The sequence below is a fragment of the Gaeumannomyces tritici genome (genome assembly GCF_000145635.1).
Source record: "Gaeumannomyces tritici R3-111a-1 unplaced genomic scaffold supercont2.4, whole genome shotgun sequence".
NCBI lineage: Eukaryota > Fungi > Ascomycota > Sordariomycetes > Magnaporthales > Magnaporthaceae > Gaeumannomyces > Gaeumannomyces tritici.
The window spans coordinates 2,420,606-2,441,654 of record NW_008804548.1 but is presented as its reverse complement, the minus strand read 5'-3'; the positions used below and the strand labels follow the sequence as shown (position 1 = coordinate 2,441,654).

General features: G+C 30.9%; 2 pseudogenes across 2 annotated transcripts; both read right to left on the bottom strand.

The window, feature by feature from the left end:
* Positions 1–6,480: 6,480 nt before the first annotated feature.
* On the bottom strand, positions 6,481–6,552 carry GGTG_20162 (annotated as a pseudogene). Its single transcript has one exon. The product of its transcript is annotated as a tRNA-OTHER (tRNA).
* Positions 6,553–20,852: 14,300 nt separating this feature from the next.
* On the bottom strand, positions 20,853–20,924 carry GGTG_20161 (annotated as a pseudogene). The gene has a single exon. The product of its transcript is annotated as a tRNA-OTHER (tRNA).
* Positions 20,925–21,049: the final 125 nt, after the last annotated feature.

Below are 21,049 nucleotides of genomic sequence, written 5' to 3'. Positions count from 1 at the left end.
CCAACCCAATAAAAATATAAACGAAAACGTTAATAAAAGCAACCATTATTACCAAGCAATTTGCAGTAATTTAACGGGGAAAAGGCGGATCGATAACGCAAAATTAATTACATTAAGCCGGAATTTAACCGCATTCGAAAGCATAACATAAAGCTAAAAACGCAACGCGCCGGTTTTACGCAACCATTTAGCTGGCTAAATAACCGTTTACATGCAACGAGCGCCGGAACCACTTTAAAGCAATAACGCTTTTACAAAGCCACATTTTTTACATATTTTCCTTTAAATTTTTTATATATTAACACCATACTTTCATTTTACAACTTCCTTTAGCCGGAAGGCATAAAGTTGCTTTTTTGCCGGAGCATTTATTAGCAATCGAACGGATTCCAGTAAACGGCGCCAACGGTTTAACACCAACCCGGCACCGGTTCGCAAGCGCAGGGTTTTTTTCCTTAAGCCACATCCAAAGGTTTCCCCCACGCAACATATACAGTGGGAGGATAAAAATACCGCTCGCTACCCATTTTAAACGCTACCACTTTAAAACGATATAACTTTACCCCCAAAGCATGCATTAAACTACGGTTAGTTTTATTATAAATTTAAATAAAGAATTTATCATATACCCCGTTTTTAGAAAATTTAAACCAACGGTTATTTAGTAATTAATTAAATAATTAAATGTTAAAATTTATATATTAAATTTTTTTTATAAAATTAATAATTAATTAAAAGGAAAACATTTTAAGTATATAATTTACTTTATATAGCTTATTGCTTATTAAATATTACGTATATAAATTTTTAAATTAGTATTATGTATATGTTTTACTTATTATTTCCATTTAAAAGTATAGTACGCTTTTAATATATACATTTTTGTTTTATTTTTTGCAGCTTAAATATAAAGGAAATAAATAAAATAAAAATTTAAATATGTATAAAAATAGGTTAAGTATTATATAATAGCAATTTCTTTTTAATATATATTGTGGGGTGCTGGTATTCCTTGCGCAATTTGGCGTTGAATTTTTTTTTTGGAAAATCGAGCGGTACTTTTGTCCCCCGGATGTAGTAATAGCACTAAAGTCTTTCCCATAAACAAAGCAGCGTATAAATAAATAAATAAATAAATAAATAAATGTTATTTATTAATTCGATAAAAACGCTACGGGGTGGTTTTTTTGCAAACGATTGGTTATAACCAAACGAATTTTTTTTGCAGCACTTTGCAATAACAATTTAATTAATTCCAACAACGAAAGCAATTAAATTTGAATTAACAAACATGTTAAAAAGGATCCAAACTTACGGTTCCTTTCGTTTAAAGATTTAATGCAAATAACAACGCAAAAAATAGTTTTAAATTTATTAATAACAAAATTGGAAGCAAATAACGGCGCTGCCCAAATTAAAAACAATTTAAACTTTTGGGTTAAACTTAGCAATTTTATTTAGCTTACCCAAATTACCAAAAAGCAAAAGTTAAAGTTTAATGGCGATACAAACGCAATAATGGCCCGGAACGGGCTTATTAATAACCCGTTCCCATTATTTATTAATTTGGAAAACGAAAAAATAAATAACGATTTTACCATAAGCAATATAGTAAGGATATTAAAGGACCCGGAATAAAATTTATTAAAGCTTACGAAAATTCCCGTATTTCGAAAACGGGTAACGGTTAAATACAATTCGTTTAATAAAAGCAATAGCATTAGCAAAAGCTATAACCGCTTTTAACATTATACTAAAAGTTTAAACATACCGTTTAAAAAAGTACAAAACGCGTACATTAAAAAAACGCTAAAAATTTACAACCGGTAATTTAGCGTAAATTTAAACCTTTTTTGGCTGTACGCGGAAAAATAATTTCCCAAAACCGAAAACGCGCTGCAATTTTGGAAAAAAAAGGTACGTTAAAAACGCCGATAACAATACCTTTCGGTAAAATAAAATTAAATTTTAACGTTTGGATAAAAACAAGCATTTAGCACGTTCCAAAGCTTTAATTTAGCAACTTTAAAAAAAGGAAATGGTTTGGAACCAAGCACAAATTCGTTAATGCTTTTAAAATATCGATTTGCCAAACGAAAATGGTATAATTTACGAAATAATACCCGCAAAAAATAACTTTGGGCGCTTTATTAGCTAATTTAAAAGCAACCATTTAATAACGTACCGAAAGTATACCAAATTGCAAGCGTATAACCAAGCGTAACCCGAAAAGCTGCAAAATAGCCCGAAAAAAAATTACAACAACATTAACTTTAATTACCAAAAGCATTTGTAATTGTTTTAAACAAAGTGTTACCATACCAATTATGCGGTATATTTGGTTTAAAAATTTTTTTTTTTTTTTTGGTACGCTAGCAAAATAAAGTTATAACCAAGCTACGGTTAGCGTAATAATTATTTAAATAAACCATTTTTAAAAAGTACGGAAAATTTGTAATATTTAAAACAAGCTATTAATAACCTATGCTTTGTATGGCCAAAATTTTGGAATAGCAAAAATGCAAAAAGTTAAAATGCCGAATCCATATTTTGCAAAAAGCAAAAGCGTAGCAATTGGGGTATACTTTTTTTTATACGCCCGATAAGCTTAACGAAAAATTAGAAAAAGCTTACGATTTTTTTAGCAATTTTAATAACCAAAATTACATAAAATAGCGCAAAAAGTAAAAAATAAAGCTTTTTATGCTTTAAATAAAGCATTTCGAAATAAAAAATTAAAAAAATCCATTTGTTATAAGCTATAACAAAAATAGCAATTTGCAATAAAATTTTAATAACAACGATTAGCCCGAACGAACAACATTTTTACATACGGGTGCAATAAAAGCCCTATCGTTTAAAAACTTTAATTAATTGCAATGCCCAAAGCAATTACGTATTGCTATAAGCAATATTGCAATACGGCATTTTTATGCGCAAAAAAAATAAGCCATATCCTTTTAAAATTATAAAAAAAAAGCTTATCGAATTTAATAACGGATAAATCGATATTAAAACCAATTATTTTAATTTTCGATACCGAGGCAAAATTTTCCAAATAACGCTAAACGCGTTAAAAATACGGAACGAAAATATGGTTTTCGAAATTCCGTAATTACGAAAATACAATTTAAAAATTAATTTAAAAAAACGACCTTTAATAAAAGCTTTTATTAGCAATTAAAAAAGCCCAACAATTACGGGCCGCAAACAATGTAAAAATAAAGCTAAAAAAAGGTATTTTAACGGAAATAAAGCAAAGCAGCAATTTTTAAACCCTATTACAAAAAATTATAATAACGCTTTACGATAAATTTAAACAAAGGCTATAATAATTAGCCAATATATTTCCAAAATATTATAAATATTGGAAGTTATTCCAAAAAAAAATCTAAAAACGGTGCTTCCAAAATACGGGCCATTTAATTATAAAATTAAATTAAAACCAAATGCATAATTTAAATACCAAAAATTGTATTAACTTAACCCCAAATAATAAAAAAGGTTAAAAAAGCAAATATAAAAGGATTTAAAAAAAGGGTAATTAAACCTTTTATATTTCCAATAAAATACGGAATTTTGTTTGTGCCCAAAAAAAACGGAAAAAAACGAATATGCATTAATTACCAATTACTAAACGAAATTACGATAAAAAATCGATATTTTTTGCTTTTTATTAATAAATTACGCAATAAATTCGGCAAAGCTAAATATTTTACGGTTTTGGACTTTCGAAAAGCATATAAATTGCTTCGGATTAAAAAAGGATAAAAATGGATAATTGCTTTCCGGATACGGTTTAGCGTATACGAATTATTGGTTATAACCTTTGGGCTTACCAACGCGCTAGCTACGTTTTAGCAAATAATTAACCACGTATTTAAAAAGCATTTCGACATTTTCGTTTTAGCATATTTAAATAATATTTTAATATATTTAAAAACGTTAAAAAAGTATAAATAGCATGTGCATTAAATGTTGCAAAAGCTGCAAAACGCAAAGCTTTTGGTTAACCCGGATAAATGCGTATAGCACGATTAAAAAGTAATTTTTTTTGGGTTTGTTATTACGTTAGGAAAGGTTAAAATGAACCTAACCAAAATGTAAAATGTGGCTAGCTGGCCAGCGCTTACTAACGTACGAAAAGTACGGGCGTTTTTAAGCTTTTTTAACTTTTACCAACGGTTTATGCAAAAGTTTAATAATAGCGTTACGTTATTTACAAATTTTACCAAAAACGATATTTAATTCCATTAAAAAGCACGAAAATAAATTGCTTTCAAGCAATTTAAAAGCGCAATTTTACGGAAACCAATATTGGTTATTCCGAACCTTAACAAACCGTTCGAAATTAAAACCAACGCGTTAAATTACGCAATCGAAAAATAATTAAATTAACGAAACAATAAAAAAAAAGCTGCATTTTTGCGCTTTTTTTTTTACAAAAGCTTAAAGGATTTAAATTAAATTACCAAATCCATAATAAAAAGTTTTTTGCTATTATTAAAGCTTTGGAAAAATAAAAGGTATATTTGTATAAAGCAAACCACCAAATTACAATATATACCAATTACAAAAACCTAAGGCATTTTATTACGAGCCAAAACCTTAATAAGCGTTAAGTTCATTGGAATTAATATTTTTAAAATTACGATTTCCAAATTTTGTACCGGAAAAGATTAAAAAACGGAAAAGCAAACGCTTTAAGCAAAAAAAGCGATTATAAAATTGCTACCCCAAAAAAAACCAAAACGCTTTTGGCTTACGGGCCAAAAAAAAAGCGCTAATTCCAGCCCAGCAAGCGGTAGCTTTAATAATTAAAAAATAAAATTAAACCCCGGAAAAAATCCTGGAAATCCATAAATTACTAGCTTACGGCCATTTAAAAGTTACCAAAATATAAAAAAGGCTCCGGCAGCATTACGGGTTTACCGGAATTTGGGCAACAATGTTAAAAGCAATAAAAAATTGTTAAATATGCGTTAAAAACAAATTTAACAAACATTTTTTTATAAATTGCTTTAGTTATTGCCAATATTTAATGGGGCATAGCAAAAAATTATTATAAATTTCGTCGTTAAACTTTTTAAATTTAAAAAGTTTTTAACGGAAATACAATATAACAATATATTGGTAATAATAAATAAGCTTACAAAATATGCTTTGTACTTACTTTATAAAAAAAGCAGCAACGCGCTAATTTTGCCATACGCTTTTTGTCGGCACGTAATAACAAATTACGGGATGCCGCAAAAGTTAATTACGAACCGAAACAAGCTATTTATAAGCAAATTTTAAAAAACGCTTACGGCGCTTTTCGGAGCAAAATATACTTTATTAACAGCGTATTACCTTTAAACGAACGGGCAAATAAAACAAACCAATAAAACGATAGAATAATATTTGCGCTATTACGTTAATTACAAATAAAATAATTGGGTTTAATTATTATTAATTGCTTAATTTGCTTATAATAGCTTTGTGCACGAAAGCACAAAAAAATACGGTTTTACGCCAATTAAAGGTACATCCTTATAGCGTATAACAAGCTTAAAGCCAAATTTAAAGCTTTAACAACGGAAATCCAAATAACGAAATTTATTAAATTGCATTAAAATTTCCAAAATAAGTTAAAAATTTTGCATTATCGAATAGCAAAATAAGCTAACAAAAAAAGGATTAAAGGACCAACTTTTAAAAAAAGGAATAACGTTTACCTTTTACGCGTTAATATTAAAACAAAAAGGCCAAGCAATAAATTGGACAAAAAAAATAAGGACCTTTTCGGGTTATTCGTGTTATTTTTCCGGTTAATTACAAATTTTAATTATTATTAACCATGCGTATCCAACCGGGTTTTTACGTTTTTTTGCTAAAACCAGCGCTTTCGGGTTTTAAAAGCACCAAATTAATAAAAATAAACCTTAACCAAAAATAAAAAGTTAAAGTTATTTTTAACGAAAAAACGCATTACCGCAAAAAGCAATACCTCGCTAAATGGGAAAAATGGGGGGATAAATACAATATATGGGAAAATGCAACAAATTTTGGGAATTGCCAAAAGGCTTTGCAAAAATATCGCTTAAAAAAAGTTAGCAATAAAACGTTAAAAAAAAGCTTGTAAAACGCCCCAAATTTGGAAAAATTTAGCGGGCAAAAGAAGGAAAACCCAATAGCAAATTTAAAGGGATAAGCTAGCAAGCTTAAACAAAAAGGAAAAACTAGCTTACGCTGGTCGACATGGGCTGGCTTTAAGGTTATACCGGAAATTAAACTCAGGATTTCCCGTTATAAAAGCAAGCGCGTTACCATTGCGCTACATAATTTGTAAAAATTGTTAAAAAAATTACAATTTACTAAATTAAAAAATGGCAAGCAGGTTAGGGTTAATACCAAACCTTTACCAAGCCAATGGTTAGCAAAAAAAAAAAAACATTACCGATTTTTACCGCTGGTTAGGGCGGAAAAAATCGATAACAACGGTTACATTGGGAGTTAAACCCAGGATTTCCCGTTATAAAAGCAAATGCGCTACCATTGCGCTATATAATCGGAAAAAATTGTTAAAGGAATTACAATTTACCCAATCGAAAAAGGGCAAACGGGTTAAAGCTAAAATTGGTTTTAAACGCTGCCCAATCCGGAAATAAAGGAAAAAAGTCGGGCCAAAGCAAAGCAAAAAAGCTAGCGGCCGCTTGCGCGGCTTTTTCCCGCTTTACCCGTTTTAATTTTTTTACGTTATTAATATTACGGCAAACCGCGCGCATTATTTTTTTAAATTAAAGGTTTTTTTAAACCCGAAAACGTTAAACGCGGTTATTTTTAGCTTGCATTAACTTTTTTGCTTAACGGCAAAAACGTTTAGCAACGGCCAATTTAACATTTAATTTGGAATGTTACTTAGCTAAGCGTTAAAATTAAAAAACCGATATTTTTAAAACGTTGCACCGAATGCGCTTTAAGCAAACGCATTTAGCGCAACGCAATAAGTTTAAAAAAAAACCTAGCGAAAACAAAAGCCAACGGCTTTATAAAAAAACAAAAAAGCATTTCCAAAAAAAAAATTAAAATAACCGATAAAAAGTTCGCCCGACGAACCGAAAATCGAAAAGTTAAAATTTTGCGTTTTTGGATTTGCCCAAATATTTTGTTAAAAAAAGGGAATGGTTAAATAATAATAAAAAAGTATTTACAATTAATAAAAGGGCGGGAAAATAATAATACGTAACCAACGGGCTTTGGCTAAAAAAAAGGGAAATTTAATGTTATAACCAATAGCCCGTAAAAAGTAGCAAACCCCGCCCTTTTTAAAGGAAGCAAATTAAAGGAAGTTACGTAACATCGGGGTTAAAAACTGGTTAGTAATAATTAGCCGGGATTAAGCCAATTACGGGCAACGAAAGGGTGCTTAGCAACAATCGGTATTATTAACCTTAATTAAAAGGATTAAAGCCTTTTGTAACATTTAAAACCAAATAATCCTGGTATAAAAAGGAAGGGTTTTTTATTGTTTTAAATAATTTTTAACAAATGCATTGGCATTAATTAAACTTTAGTTAGCTTTTAAGTAACCTTTGGAGCAAGCATTTAAACCGCACCCAAGTTACTTTGTAAATTCCTTTAATTGTTAAGTTACGTGCTATTGCCGGATATTCTTCCGGTGCCTTACCTTAAGAGGAAAGGCTTAACTGCAACATAAAATTCCGTATTTTACAAAAAAATTGGAAAGCCAAACAATGCCTTTTTCCAAATCCTTTTAAAATTGCCGTTTTAGGTTTTTTTATAGCTTAAAGTTAAACCAATATAGCTTTTGGTATTTAAATTATGCCTTTAGCTTAAATTTATTTTCGTAATTAAAAAGTTCGTATTCCGGTAACCTTATTTCCAAGCTTTTTTAAAATACCTTTTAGTATTAATATTATTCCAAAAATGTTTTAGCTAGCTATTGTAACGCTTTTTTAGGTACACCGCTAAATTGCGTCGTATTTTCTTTAAGTAAATGCTAAAGGTTATTGCTTTGCTTGGTTTCCGTTAAAACGCTTTCGTTTAGCTTTATTTTTTTACTACGCGCAACCTTTAATTATTAAGTATCGTTGGTAGCTAATAAAAGCTTTTATTAAATTTGGGTTGTTGCCCAATTTATTTTTGGATTTTGTTTTTTTAACTAAAAAATTTCGAAAACAACGTCTTTTCCTTTTATTAATAATACATCGAATTTAACTTAAAAAGGTTGTTTTAAATATTGGCAATTAAAATAATTGGTTTTAATATTAATACATCCGTTATTATGCGCAACGGGTTTCCGTTTAATAATGCTTAAAGGGTATAACTTGTTTTTTTTACGTATAAAAATACCAAATTGCCGTAATGCTTATAACGATACGTAATTGTTTTAAGCTTTGCAATTAATTATGGCTTTAAGCTAATAATTTTCCCATTGTATTTAAATATATAAATATCGTTTTATAAGGTTAATCGTTATTGCTAAAAGTTTTATTGCTTGCTATAATCCTTCCCGTACCTTGGTATCGGGTAAATTATTTAATTTTTTAATATAAATTGAAAATATTAAGTTTAAAGCTATAAAAGGCCAATTACTTATTTCCGATGCTTTTTAAAGTAATTTTAATTGCAAAGGTTTAATTTTTTACCGTTGTACTTAGCCCGAAGCTTTTTATTAATTTGGTTGGGTTAATACGAATGCTTAAACCCGTTTTACCAAACCTTTGCTTTTTGCATTATATGCATTTTGCATTCCATTTTTTGCATTTTTGCTAAAGCATTACCCGTATTACGCAAAGCATAAAATAATGGGTGCTTGGTTTAAACATTATAACTTTTCCATATTAATAATTTACTTTTTAATAAAGTAATTGCCAAACCAAACGTAATTTGGTAATTAGCCCGTTAATTTATCGGTACGGGAAAAAAACGTTTTTTAATTTTTAAACCAAATGTATTAAATAATTAATATAGTAACATTCGGCCCAAAAAAGCTATAAATAACTTTAGTAATTGGGGTTAATGTTATTGTAATTTCCGTTTCGCGGGCTATCGCGCAACCGGTTCATTTAATTTCGTCCGTAAACCATTAGCTTAAAATGTCCTTAATACGATACTTTTTAAAGCATCCGTTTGCCGAATTAATTTATAAATTTTTATAAATATTGTTAGCGGGGGTAATTTTGTATAAAATGCCGTTTTCGTTTAATAATTTTATATTTTAAAAGCATTTTTATACCTGGGTTTTACTTTAAATAAACCCGTTATTTGCAAAAAAATCGTTGGTTAAACGGGGGCGTATAAAAAACTTCCCCATTTCCTAAAGCGAAAATATTAATTTTTTGCTTAACGTATAAGCGCTTTTATTTTTGCAATTCCAAAATGGTAACGATTATTTTTTTTGGGTTTTTTTTACTTTGCATGCTGCTAAAAGCTTTGGAAATCCACGCTTCGTAAGCTTCCTTTTTGGTAATTTCGGAATATTTTTATTTTATAAGCACGTTCCAGTTATACCATTATTATATTTAACTTTCGGGCGTACTAACGGAAATTTATTATATTATATATATATATAAATTTATTTACCCCTTTCGAGCTGTATAGCCCATAGGAAGCACTACGGATCGGGGTAGCTATTTAAAAGTAAAAACCGTGCTTCCAGCCGATAGCTATTTGGTGTAAAGCCGGGTAAAAATTCCTTCCTTTCGAAATATTTTTTATTTCGCGTCGTTTTCGTAAGTAATTGTTTGTAAGGTATTTTCCGCATTTTTAAACGTTCGGTAAAAAAAAAAGTTGTTATTGTTCGAAGCGAAATATTGTGGTTTGGTTGGAAGTTGGTTCGTTCGTTGCATTTAAATTGCGTTGTTAAATGCACGTTTCCGTGCCAATTTAAAGCCTTTCCGTTGCTTTTTCCTTTTTTGTTAATTTTAGCAAATGGGTTAATATATTGCGGCTTTTTTCGCTTTTTTTCCTTCCAATCCCTTACGCAATTTTACCAAAAAACATTATTAACGGTTACAAAATAGCAATAGCAATAACCGTTATAAATTTTCCTTTTTTGGCTTTCGTTACTTTGCAACCCATTTAACGTTTAATTGTAAAACCGCATATTCCTAACGCTTTGCTAATATTTTGCTTCGGTTTCCCGCGGTTTGCAATTGCATTATAACGCTTAAAAAAAAAGGTAATACAAAAAGGCTTGCTTTACTTCCTTTCGAAGTAACGGGCAATTTCAAAAAACGCAAAGCCCGTTATTTATATGTAATTTTTTTTACATTTTTGCAATTTTCCGCTAACCCATTTTAATATTTTTAACGGTTTAATTAATTGCATTACGTGCATGCGCATAATGGTTTGCAAAATTAATTTTAATAAAGCTTGCATGCAAAATTTTAATAAATCCTTTTCGTCGTTTTTTTTAATTTTATTTTTCCGAATATTTTATTAATGGGTTGCTTTGGTTTAAATTTTAAATCGAAAAAGTATATATATTATTGTTCGAAAAAAAAGGCTAGCAAAAACGGACAATGCATTTTTGCGTTGGGAAAAAGCGTTTTGAAATTGGGCTAACGTATGTTTAACGCCGCGGAAAAGCTTAAATTTGTAAGTTTTGCTTTTAATGCTAACAATAATTTTACAAACCGCAAAAAGCATTACGCTTAAGCGTTTAACTTTACGGGCAAAGTAAAAGCTATAAATTTTTTTTTTGCTTTATCGTATCCTTTACGTTTTTAATGCGTTATTAATACTTTAAATAAAATTAAAAGGTTTAGCTTTCCCAATACGAGCGCCGCGTTTACGCTAAATTTAAAGCCGTTTGCAAAGCGTATTTCCCGAACAATACCCCGGCCCCGGTAAAGCTTTTCCGTTATTTTGCGGAAAACCCCGGAATTAAAGCTTGCCGTAACATTATTATTGCTAACATTTTTATTAAAATGTTTTTCGTATTCGATATCGTTTCCAATTATTTCCAGGCTAAACGTAACGGGTTTAGCGATTTTACGTTAATAAATTGCGTTAAAATTTATACGCGAAACGTTCGATTTCGTTAAAATATTTACGTTTAATTTTATAATAACGTTACCGAATTTTTTAATTATTATAACGAATATTTTAAAAGGGTTACTTTCGCCGATTTTTTGCAAATTAATAATGGCAACGGTAACGGTAAAAATAATAAAGTAACGAATAACTTTTTTTCGGTAATTAATAATTCCGCGGTTAAGCTTAAAAAAAAAAATAATGCGGTTGGTTTTTAGCTTATAAACAAATTTGGTTAAAATAAAATTGCGGGTTTAACCGGGGTTGCTGCGGCAGCAACGGGGGCGGTAAAAAGGGTGTTAACGGCGCCCGGGGTAGCAATTAAAAAAGCAGCCGTTGCTGCATTTTTTCCCCTTTTTTAAACGCTTTCCCGCAATTTTAACAAATCCAATTTCGGTTTTAAAAATAAAGGCAATAATATGGCCGTTTAAGCGCTATATACCCGGCGGTTTGGATTTTTTATATTTAAAATTTTAAAAATAATTTGCGGCAACCCGCTTTTACGGGCGTAAATAAATTTTTGCTTTTTAGCGTTAAAATAAAAGGCTGCGTTATTTTGCTTATTGGTATGTAATATTATTAGTAATTAATAAAATCGTTGGAAGGTTTTTTCGACGAAATTTAATATGGGTTTGGCTTTTTGGAATTGGAACGGTTAAATTTTTTGTTTTTTTTCCAAATTTGCCGTTTCGTTGCGGCGTTTAACGTTTTTTTGTTTTTTCCTTTTTTTTCCGCTTTTTTCGCTTACGTATCGATAATATCGTTTAATAAAGCGTAATTAAAAAGCCGTCCTATTTTTATAAACCATTTTGTAACGATCGCTATTTCGTTTGGTTGGTTTAACAAAAATTTCGCCGCTTTTTTTATTGCTTAAAAAGGTTTTTTTTGTTTTTGCAAATTCGGGCAATGTAGCAATACGTATGTTACCGTTTCCGGGTTTTAACCGCATTAATACGTTACGGTTACGCCAAAAACGTTCCGGAAAGCTAAATAGCTTTAAAGCTTTAGCTTTTCCGTTTTTAGCTAAACCAATAGCAAGCTTTGGGTTTTGTAAAAGTTGCGGTAAAGGTTTAGGATTTTTTTGTTAAGCTATTTTTTATTGGTTTTAGCGCTTTTTTTAATTGCCGTAACGTGGTTGTACTATTTTTTTTCCATTTTTTTAGCACCGTTATTTCCGGGTTCGATTTTTTAATCCAATTTAACGTTTTTTCCCGTTAACGGAATAACCGCGTAATTGCAACCGTAAGCTTTTGCTTTTTATTTTTTAATTTCCGTTGCACCTTTTTACAAGTATTTGCAATTTTTTCCGCCAAATCGCTTTTTTTTTTAGCTTTTTTTCGAAATAAGCAACGCAACCATTTAGCTATATTTAAATTGGGGCTATATGCGTTTTTAATTTTAGCAATTTTTATAAAGTTTTTTTGTAAGCCCCCGTTATTGTTTTTAAGCAATTGTTTTGCGTTTTTGCTTACATTTTGGCCATTTTTTTGGGCCGCAACGGGGTAGCGTTAAATTTATAATAAGCCGGGGCCGCGTAATTTAATGCTGCTTTAATTACGGCCAGGTACAAATATTTGGTTTTGGTAAACGTAAATCCTTACGTTATCGTTATTAAGCGCGTAATAAATAGCATTTAAATTGCTATTTTTTTGCGCATTTTTTGGATATGCTAAGTTTAATTTAGCTTAAAATTAATTTAAAGGCTTAATATTTGCATTGCTTTTTTTGTCGTTTTTGGTTTTACCGTAACCTTTCCGAAACGGAAAGGTAGCGTTAGCGCGGGTTTTTTCCTTTTTATTAACCAAACCAATTAATATTTAGCCGGGTTAAATTTTATTTTAAATTTTTTTGCCCATTTTAAATATACGTTGTGGGCGGTTTTAAACTTATTGGTTGCGTTTGTTGCGTTGCGGTTAAAGCTAATTAAATTGGTATTATTTGCAAATCCCGTAACCGCAACCTTTTTTACTTCCCGTAGCTTTTTGTACAAGCTTGCCGTGTAAATAATAAAAAGAATGGGTAATATTGGGAACCTTTGCGGAATTTTGCATAAAATTCTATTTTTCGCCGTATTTTTGCCGTTAAAAAAAAATGTTATTTTCCGATTGCTTAAAAAGCTTTTAAAAAAATCCAAAATTTATTATAAAAATTGGTATTTTTTTATTTCGTTAAAAAAGCGTATATGCAATACGGTATTAAAAGCGCTGCTTATATTAAATAATAAAAAACCAATTACCGCTTTTGCATTTTAAGCCGTATTTACCACTTTTGTAAATAAACGCATAGCCGTTTCCGTAAATTTGCATTATTGGTTGCCTATTTATTTGTTGGAAAGTAATTAATAGCTTTTTGCAGCGTTTTTAATGCAAAACGTTAAATTTTTTTCCAACGCTTTCCTTATCGTTTTTAAAAAGGCAATTGGTTTTTACGCGCTTAAAATGTTTGGGTTTTTGTTGGGTTTTTAAAAAATAATGGTGCGGAATTTCCGAAACCTTTTCGAAAAATAACCGCGGTTTACGCATGCCGTAAACATTTCCGCCAATGCTTTAAAAAGTGCCGGTTTTATTGCTAGCAATTCCCCGGTAAAAATTTCCGTTGGGCTTGGGGCTTTTTAATGTTTTATGCTTTAAAAGGTTTTTTTACGTTTTTTGCGGTAATTTTTTTGCGAACGAGCAAAAGTTAGGAAAGTGGTTCGGGGTATTTAAAAATATCGATAATGTTTGCCGTTAATATAAAAAAAAACTTCCTTTTTAAAATTGCTTTTTTCGCTTTTTTTGTTGCCGTTACCTTTTTGCTTGGTAATTTTAACAACGGGAATAACGGGGGGGGGGGGGGGGGAAATTGGTAGCTTTTGTATTTTGCCCATTTGGCAATGGTTTATATGCTTTTAGCGTTTTGTATAATGCTTGCTTCGTGCATTGCGGTACGTTACGTATACCTTTTCGTTACTTTAATAACGCTTTTCTTTTTTTTGGTGGCTTTTTTTATTATTGCGTAATTAATTTCCGAACGGTTTGCTTTTTACGTTAATTCGGCCCGGTGCTTATTGCGAAATAGCTAAAAAAAAAAAATTCGTTTACTAATTACAATTTCCGGCTTTCCCTTTTAGCTTTAATACGGTTAAGTTACGGATTTCCAATATTGCTTTTATAATGTTATTTATTTTTTCGTTAATTGCTTAAAGGTTAATAAATGGTTATAACGAAAAAAAAATCCTATCGTTTGCTAAAAATTTGGCAAGTTTTTTATCGATTTTTTTTAATTTTAACCTTTTAAAGCTAATGCGTAAAAGTTCGAAATGGTTCCTAAAATTGTAATTATTATTCCCGTATGGTTATTGTTACTTTAACGCCATTTTAACGGCTGTTAAATTTTTAATTTTCCGGTAGCTTAAGCTAAATCGATAATAATGTTTTTACAATAAGGGGCGAACTTTATCGTTACGTTTTGGCAAATTATTAATTACATACTTTATAGCTTCGTTAAACCAACCAATTTGGAAGCCCCCGCGTGCATCGGTGCGTTTTTTAAGCGCTTCGATATCCATGCTTTATAATAAAAGTTAAAATTTTTTACCATTACATTGTTGCTTTTCGGCAGGGTTGGGAATTTAGTTACAATTTAGTCATTTAGTCATTTTTTTAGTTAAACTTTACAATAAAATATAAAATTAACAAGAAAAGGTATAACGTTTATTTCTTCATATTCACGTAGAAAAATGGCAAAAGAATAGTATATTAATTTTATATTACTTAAAAAGTATTATATAAGCGGGTAAAAATGCATTTAGTCAAAATTAGTTAGAAAAAAAGTTGAAAATGACTTAAAAAAATGACTAAATGCAAATTACGTAATATTTAATTACGTAATCAATTACCTTGGGTATTATTTACATGGGACTGAATTTTCTGTATTTAATACCGGTATTTTTATACCTATAACTATAACGGTTAATTTGACATTTAATTTTAAAGTGTAACTTTTTACTGACTAAACAAGTAACTAAAGTAACTAAATTCCCAACCCTGCTTTTCGGTTCCTTTCCGGCGAATTTGTTAATAAATGTTATTTAATTTGTAATGGTTGTATTTTCCGGAAACGGGAAATAAACCAACCAAATTGTTATATTTTCGTTTTAGGTGCTAGTTATAACTTTGTACCAATCCGGTTTTGCTTCGTAATTTAAAATACGTAGCGTTAATTTAATATAAATAATTGCTTTGGTAATAAAGGGAAAAAAAGGAACAAGCTATAATGGTAAGGAAAAGGAAAGCGCGTTGCTTTTTTTTAGCGGTTTTAAGGGGATTCCGGTAAGTTGCCGTATGGTTGCTGCGGGGTAAGGTTGTATATATATTAAATTAGTTTTTTCCCGGCTTACAACGGGGATTTGGCGTTCCTTTTTAAATTTTTTGGTAGCTTTTGTATTGCTAATACGTTAAAGCTGCTTTTTTTGCCAATAATGCATTAAATATTTCCGGTTTTTTCGTTACATTCCATTAAAAAACCTTAAACATTGGTTTTTTCGTTAAAAAGGTCCTTTTTTGCTTTTGGGGGAAGCGGTAACGTTAACGCTTTTTTTTTATATAGCTAAATGCTAAAGGATTATATGTTATTGGATAATTGGAAAAGGGTAAAGCTTTTTTGGCTGGCCTTTTTTGTTATTTCCCGTAGCGGTAAAGGGGATGCGGGTGTTGCCGGGAAAATGGGTTTTGTCGGGGGGTTTGCAGGGGGGTTTGCGGGGGGGGGGGTGCGGGGGGAAAAAGGCTTTGGGATATATAAGCCCTGGTTTTTTACAAATAGCGTAATAATTGCGTTTTTTCGTTTTACCGTATAAAACTTTTTAAACTTTCTTATAAATCGTTTGGCCAATTTTAAAAAAAAAATTTCCGTTTTATAAATAAAATTAATCGAAAAAAAGGTAATTTTAACTTTGCGTTAATTTCGCTGCATGTAAGGGTTTTTTTGGTTGGCAAGGTTATATTTCGAATTGTTATTAGTATTTAAAAAAAAATTACTGCAAAAGGGCTATTGCTCCTTTTTGCTTAATCGGTTCCTTTTTGCTCCCGTATAAAAGCTGCTTTTTCCCAGGGTAAAAAGGGGGATTTTGCCCGCCCCGTTTCCGGCGGCAATTCGGTTTGCAACGATTTCGAAATGGAAATTATCGGGATTTCGTAATGGGTAAATTTCGTAAGCCAAATTTTTTTTTTGCGTTGTTAAATTTGTTTTTGCACCGGGCAATGCGGAAAATAAAATGGATATTTAATTTTGTTGCACGGAATATAAAATGCTTTAAACATATTTTTCGGCTATTTTTTTGTTATTTCCTTTTTTTTTATACCGCTTATCGTTGTATTCCTTTAATTTATATTACGCATATGCCGTAATTTATTTGCATTGCATGCTTTTGTATTTCCAATTTAAATAGCGGTAATATTGCGCCGTAGTTAATTTAGGGTTAAAAGGTTAGCATTAATATGCCAACCCATTCCATCGGAAATAATCCTTTTGCGAATTTATTGCGCTTTTTAAGCTTGCAATTTGGAGCAACGCTGTTACTTTTTTTTGTTACCTTTTTTTTTATAACGAAACGGTAACCCGTTCGATGTTTCCATATAGGTTTTTAGCGCTAAATGCTTTTATTAGCTTTAATTAATGTTTTGCTTTGCTTTTATCGTTAAAAAAAGGTTGGAATTTGCTAGTTAGTAAGCCCGTTATTACTAAAGCTATCGTTAATTTAGTAATTTTTAAGCCGTTCGTTTATCCGGTTGTATCCTAAACCGCAAAAAGCGCGTATTACGTTCGTAGCCGGTTCGTTGCGGCGAAATTGCCGTAGCTATCCGCAACCCTTTCCATGCTTTTATTTATATCGTTCGTTCCCGGCCCGAACCAGCATTTTTTTTCCGTTTGTTAACGGGTATTGGCATTTTGGAAATGCAAACGAACGTTTTTTAACGGGTATTGGTAAACCGTTTCGACCCAACCTTTACCCAATTCCTTATTGCAAATCCGCTTAATTTTTTTGGGTTTTATTTTTTAATTTTTTATTTCCGGTAACAATAAGGATTTTATCGTTAATCGTAAATGTTATCGCTTTTTTAGCTTTTATTGCTTGGGGTGCTTTGAAAGCGGTTTGCGCTTTTGCGGTTACTTAAATTTAAATTTATTTTTTACTTTTTCCATTTGCGGCCGCAACTTATTACGCCTGGTCCTTTTTTTAATATGGTTTTAATTTGTTCGAAAAATTGGAAAATCGTTTAAATTGCGTTAAAGTTAACCGTTAAAATCGTTAAAATTGCGGTTATTTAATTAATTGCTTTAACGTATTAAATAAATTTCGCAATAATTTTGGCGGCCGTAATTTTTTTTTTTTATTAAGCAATTAGAAATATTTTTTTACGAATTGCATTATTGCAATAATTAATTGGGTTTTTTTCGGGCTTGCGGTTGGTTTTTGTCGTAGTTGTTACTGGTTTGGGTAATTCCCGTTGCGTATTGCGTATTTCGATTGGTTAAAGCCAATGGCCTTTTCCATCGACGCCGCAACGGCGCTTCGGGGTATTATCGAGCTCGTTTAGCTTTTAAGCAAATTGGCGTTTCCGGTTTTCGTAATGGCTTTAGTTTTTCTGTATGTCGTTGTTGTCGTTGCGCGCAAGCAGAAAACGTCTTTTTTTAACGCAACATTTGTTAAATTAATTTATTATATTATTATTTTCGTTACTGCTAAACGGGCTGTAAATAAACGCTACCCATTTTTTAAACACTGGGGCCGGTGCTGCTTTAAGCAACGCTTGCTTTTAATTGGTAAGGATTTTTACTATATTAGCTATAGTTAATGTTGGGAATTAAGTTAGTAAGTTAAGTTACTACCGTAACTTTAATTTACTAAAACAGTTACGGCGGTAAATTTAACTTATTTTAACTAACTAATAAATTACTTAAGTAATTAAATTAGTTAATTTAAGTTATTGCTTTTTTATTACTTTTTTTATTAATTTTTTTAATTATTAATTTTATTGTTATTTTAATACTTTTATTATTATTATTTATTTTAGTTTTAAATTTATTTCACTTTATTTATATATGGCCTCGTAGTGCAGTGGCTCTGCACCAAGCCGGTCCCGCTAAAACCACGGGTTCGAATCCCGTTAAAACCACAAAGAACTTTTTGTTCTTTAGCCGCCCGCTTTGCTGGGCCGGAAAAAGAAAGGGGCCGCCCCGCTAACGGGCTTTGCCCGAATTAATTTTTACTTACGCACAATTAATTAATAATTCCAACAATTAATTCGATTTTAACCTTTCCAACCCTAACCTTTCCCAGCCCTTTTCGCACTACTTTAAAAGCCCAAAATGCAAAAGGTTAGGCCAAAAAAAAAGTAACGGGAAGGCTTTTAAAAAGGCCCAACCTTACCCCAACAAGCGCACGCATAAACCGACAAATTCGATTATTATCCCTTTTTTTTTAAATATTAATTACAAATTTTAGCCTTTTTGCAACCCTTAACCCCAATTCCAACCTTACCGCCCCAAATAGCCCAAAATGCAAAAAGTTAAACCAATAAAACGGTAACGGGAAAAAAAAAGGCCGGGTGCTAAAAAAATTAAATTAAATGCGTAAAAAAGCCTTTTAAGCGCTTTGGACAAGCTTAAGCAAAAAAACCGGCAAAAAACCTTTTTAACCGAAATAAACCCAATTTATAGCCCTTTAGCAAAAAGGCCAGTTTGGCAAATCGAACAACGAATTAACCAATTAACCACAAGCAAACAAAACGCGGCCTTGTCGGCCCCTTGCAAAAAGGGCTGCACGCGGGAAAACGGTTAATTCCCGGGTAAAGCCTTTACGAGCAATCAAGCGTGGAAAAAAGTAAGCGTTAACCAAAGCGGTTTAACACCGCTACGAAAGCGCACCGCCAGAAAGGCGGGAACGCAAGCATAGGGTTTTTTTTTTTTAGGCCCAACCCAAAGGTTTTCCCCCATTTGCATGTATTTAGCCGCAGCATTAAAGTTTCTTTTATAAATATAACAGCGTATAAATACACATACAATAAAAAGTTATTAATTATTATTCGAGCTTTGGAAAAGTAAAAGGTATATTTATGCAAAGCTAACCACAAGGTTGTAATTTATACAAATTACAAAAATTTAACGCATTAAACCATTAGCTAAACTTTAAATAAGCGGCAAACCCGTTGGAGCGAATACGTTTAAAATTACGATATCGAAATTGTATATTGCAAAAACTTGGAAAACGGCAAAGCGGATGCATTAAGCAAAAGGGTTAACCACGAAATCGATATCCCGGAAAAAACCAGGACGCTTTTGGCTTACGGGCCAAATGGGTTGCTAATTTTAGCTTAACAAGTATTGGTTAAAATAGCCAAGCCAAAGGATTAAACCCCGGCCAGGATTTTCGAAATTTACGGGTTGCTAATTTACGGATATTAAAAAGTAATATAAATTTGGAAAAAGCTTTAGCAACATTACGTACGGGTTTACCGGAACCCAAACCGAAACACAAAAAGCAATAAAGGATTGCTAAACGTATGCTAAAAATAAATTTAATAAGCACTTTTTTTATGGATTATTTTAACCATTGCTAACGTTTAATAAAGCATAGCAAAAAATTATTACAAATTTTATCGTTAAGCTTTTTAAATTAAAAAAGCTATTAACGGGCATTTAATATAATAATATATTAATAATAACAAATAAATTTATTAAATATACTTTGTATTTATTTTATAAAAAAAGCAATAACGTTACGCAAATGGTTTACATTTTTTTCCGGCATATAATAGCAAAGCATAGCATTTCGTAGCGTTTAATTATAAACCGAAACAAATTGTTTACAAACAAATTTTAAAAGGCCTTTACGAGCTTTTTTCGGAGCAAAATATGCTTTATTAATAGCGTATTATTTTTAAATAAATGGATAAACGGAACGAACGAATTAAATTATAAAGCAATATTTGCAATATTACATTAATTACAAACAAATTAATTGGGTATAGCTATTGCCCATTGCCCAATTTGTTTATAATAATTTAATGCACGATAACACGAAAGTAATACCGTTTTACGCAAATTATGGGTATACGCTTACGGCGTACCGAATATTTAAAATAAAAAAAATAAAAGTGCTAACAACGGAATTGGAAATTAAAAAATTACTAAATTGTACCAAAATTTTTAAGCCAAATTAAAAGTATTGCGTTAGCGGATAGTTAAGCAAGCCAATAAAAAAAATCGAAAACCCAATTTTTAAAAAAGGAAATAACGCTTATTTTTTGCGTACTAACGTTGAACTAAAAAAGCCAAGCAATAAACTGGATAAAAAAAAAATTCGAACCTTTTCGGGTTAAACAAATTATTTTTCCGGTTAATTACAAATTTTAGCTATTTCCAACCATGCAAATCCACCCAATTTTTTACGTTTTTTTATTAAAATTAGCGTTTCCGGGCTTTAAAAGCACCAAATTAATAAAAATTAACCTTAACCAAAAGTAAAAAGTTAATGCTATTTTAAACGAAAAAACGCATTACCGCAAGCAATAATATTTCGTTAAATAAAAAGGCTAAAGGGAAAAATACAATATATGGAAATACGCAACAAATTTTGGGAATTGCTAAAAGGGTTTGCAAAAGTATTGCTTAAAAAAAATTAGCAATAACCCGAAATTTGTAAAATGCTTTAAATTTGGAAAAATTTGGAAGGTAAAGGAAGGAAAACCCAATAGCATATTTAAGGAATAAATTAGCAAGTTTAAATAAAAAGGGTAATTTAAAATGGCTAAGGTTGCTATTTTAAATTAAAGTTGCACCGGGAATCGAACCCAGGTTCTCCCGTTACAAAAACAAGCGCGTTATCATTGCGTTACATAACCAAAAAAAGTTGTAAGGAAGCTATAACTTATTAAATTGAAAAATGGCAAACAGGTTAAAGTCGATACCAAACCTTTACTAACTAAGAATTAACGGAAAAATTGGAAAATTTAAGCAAACCCCCCCC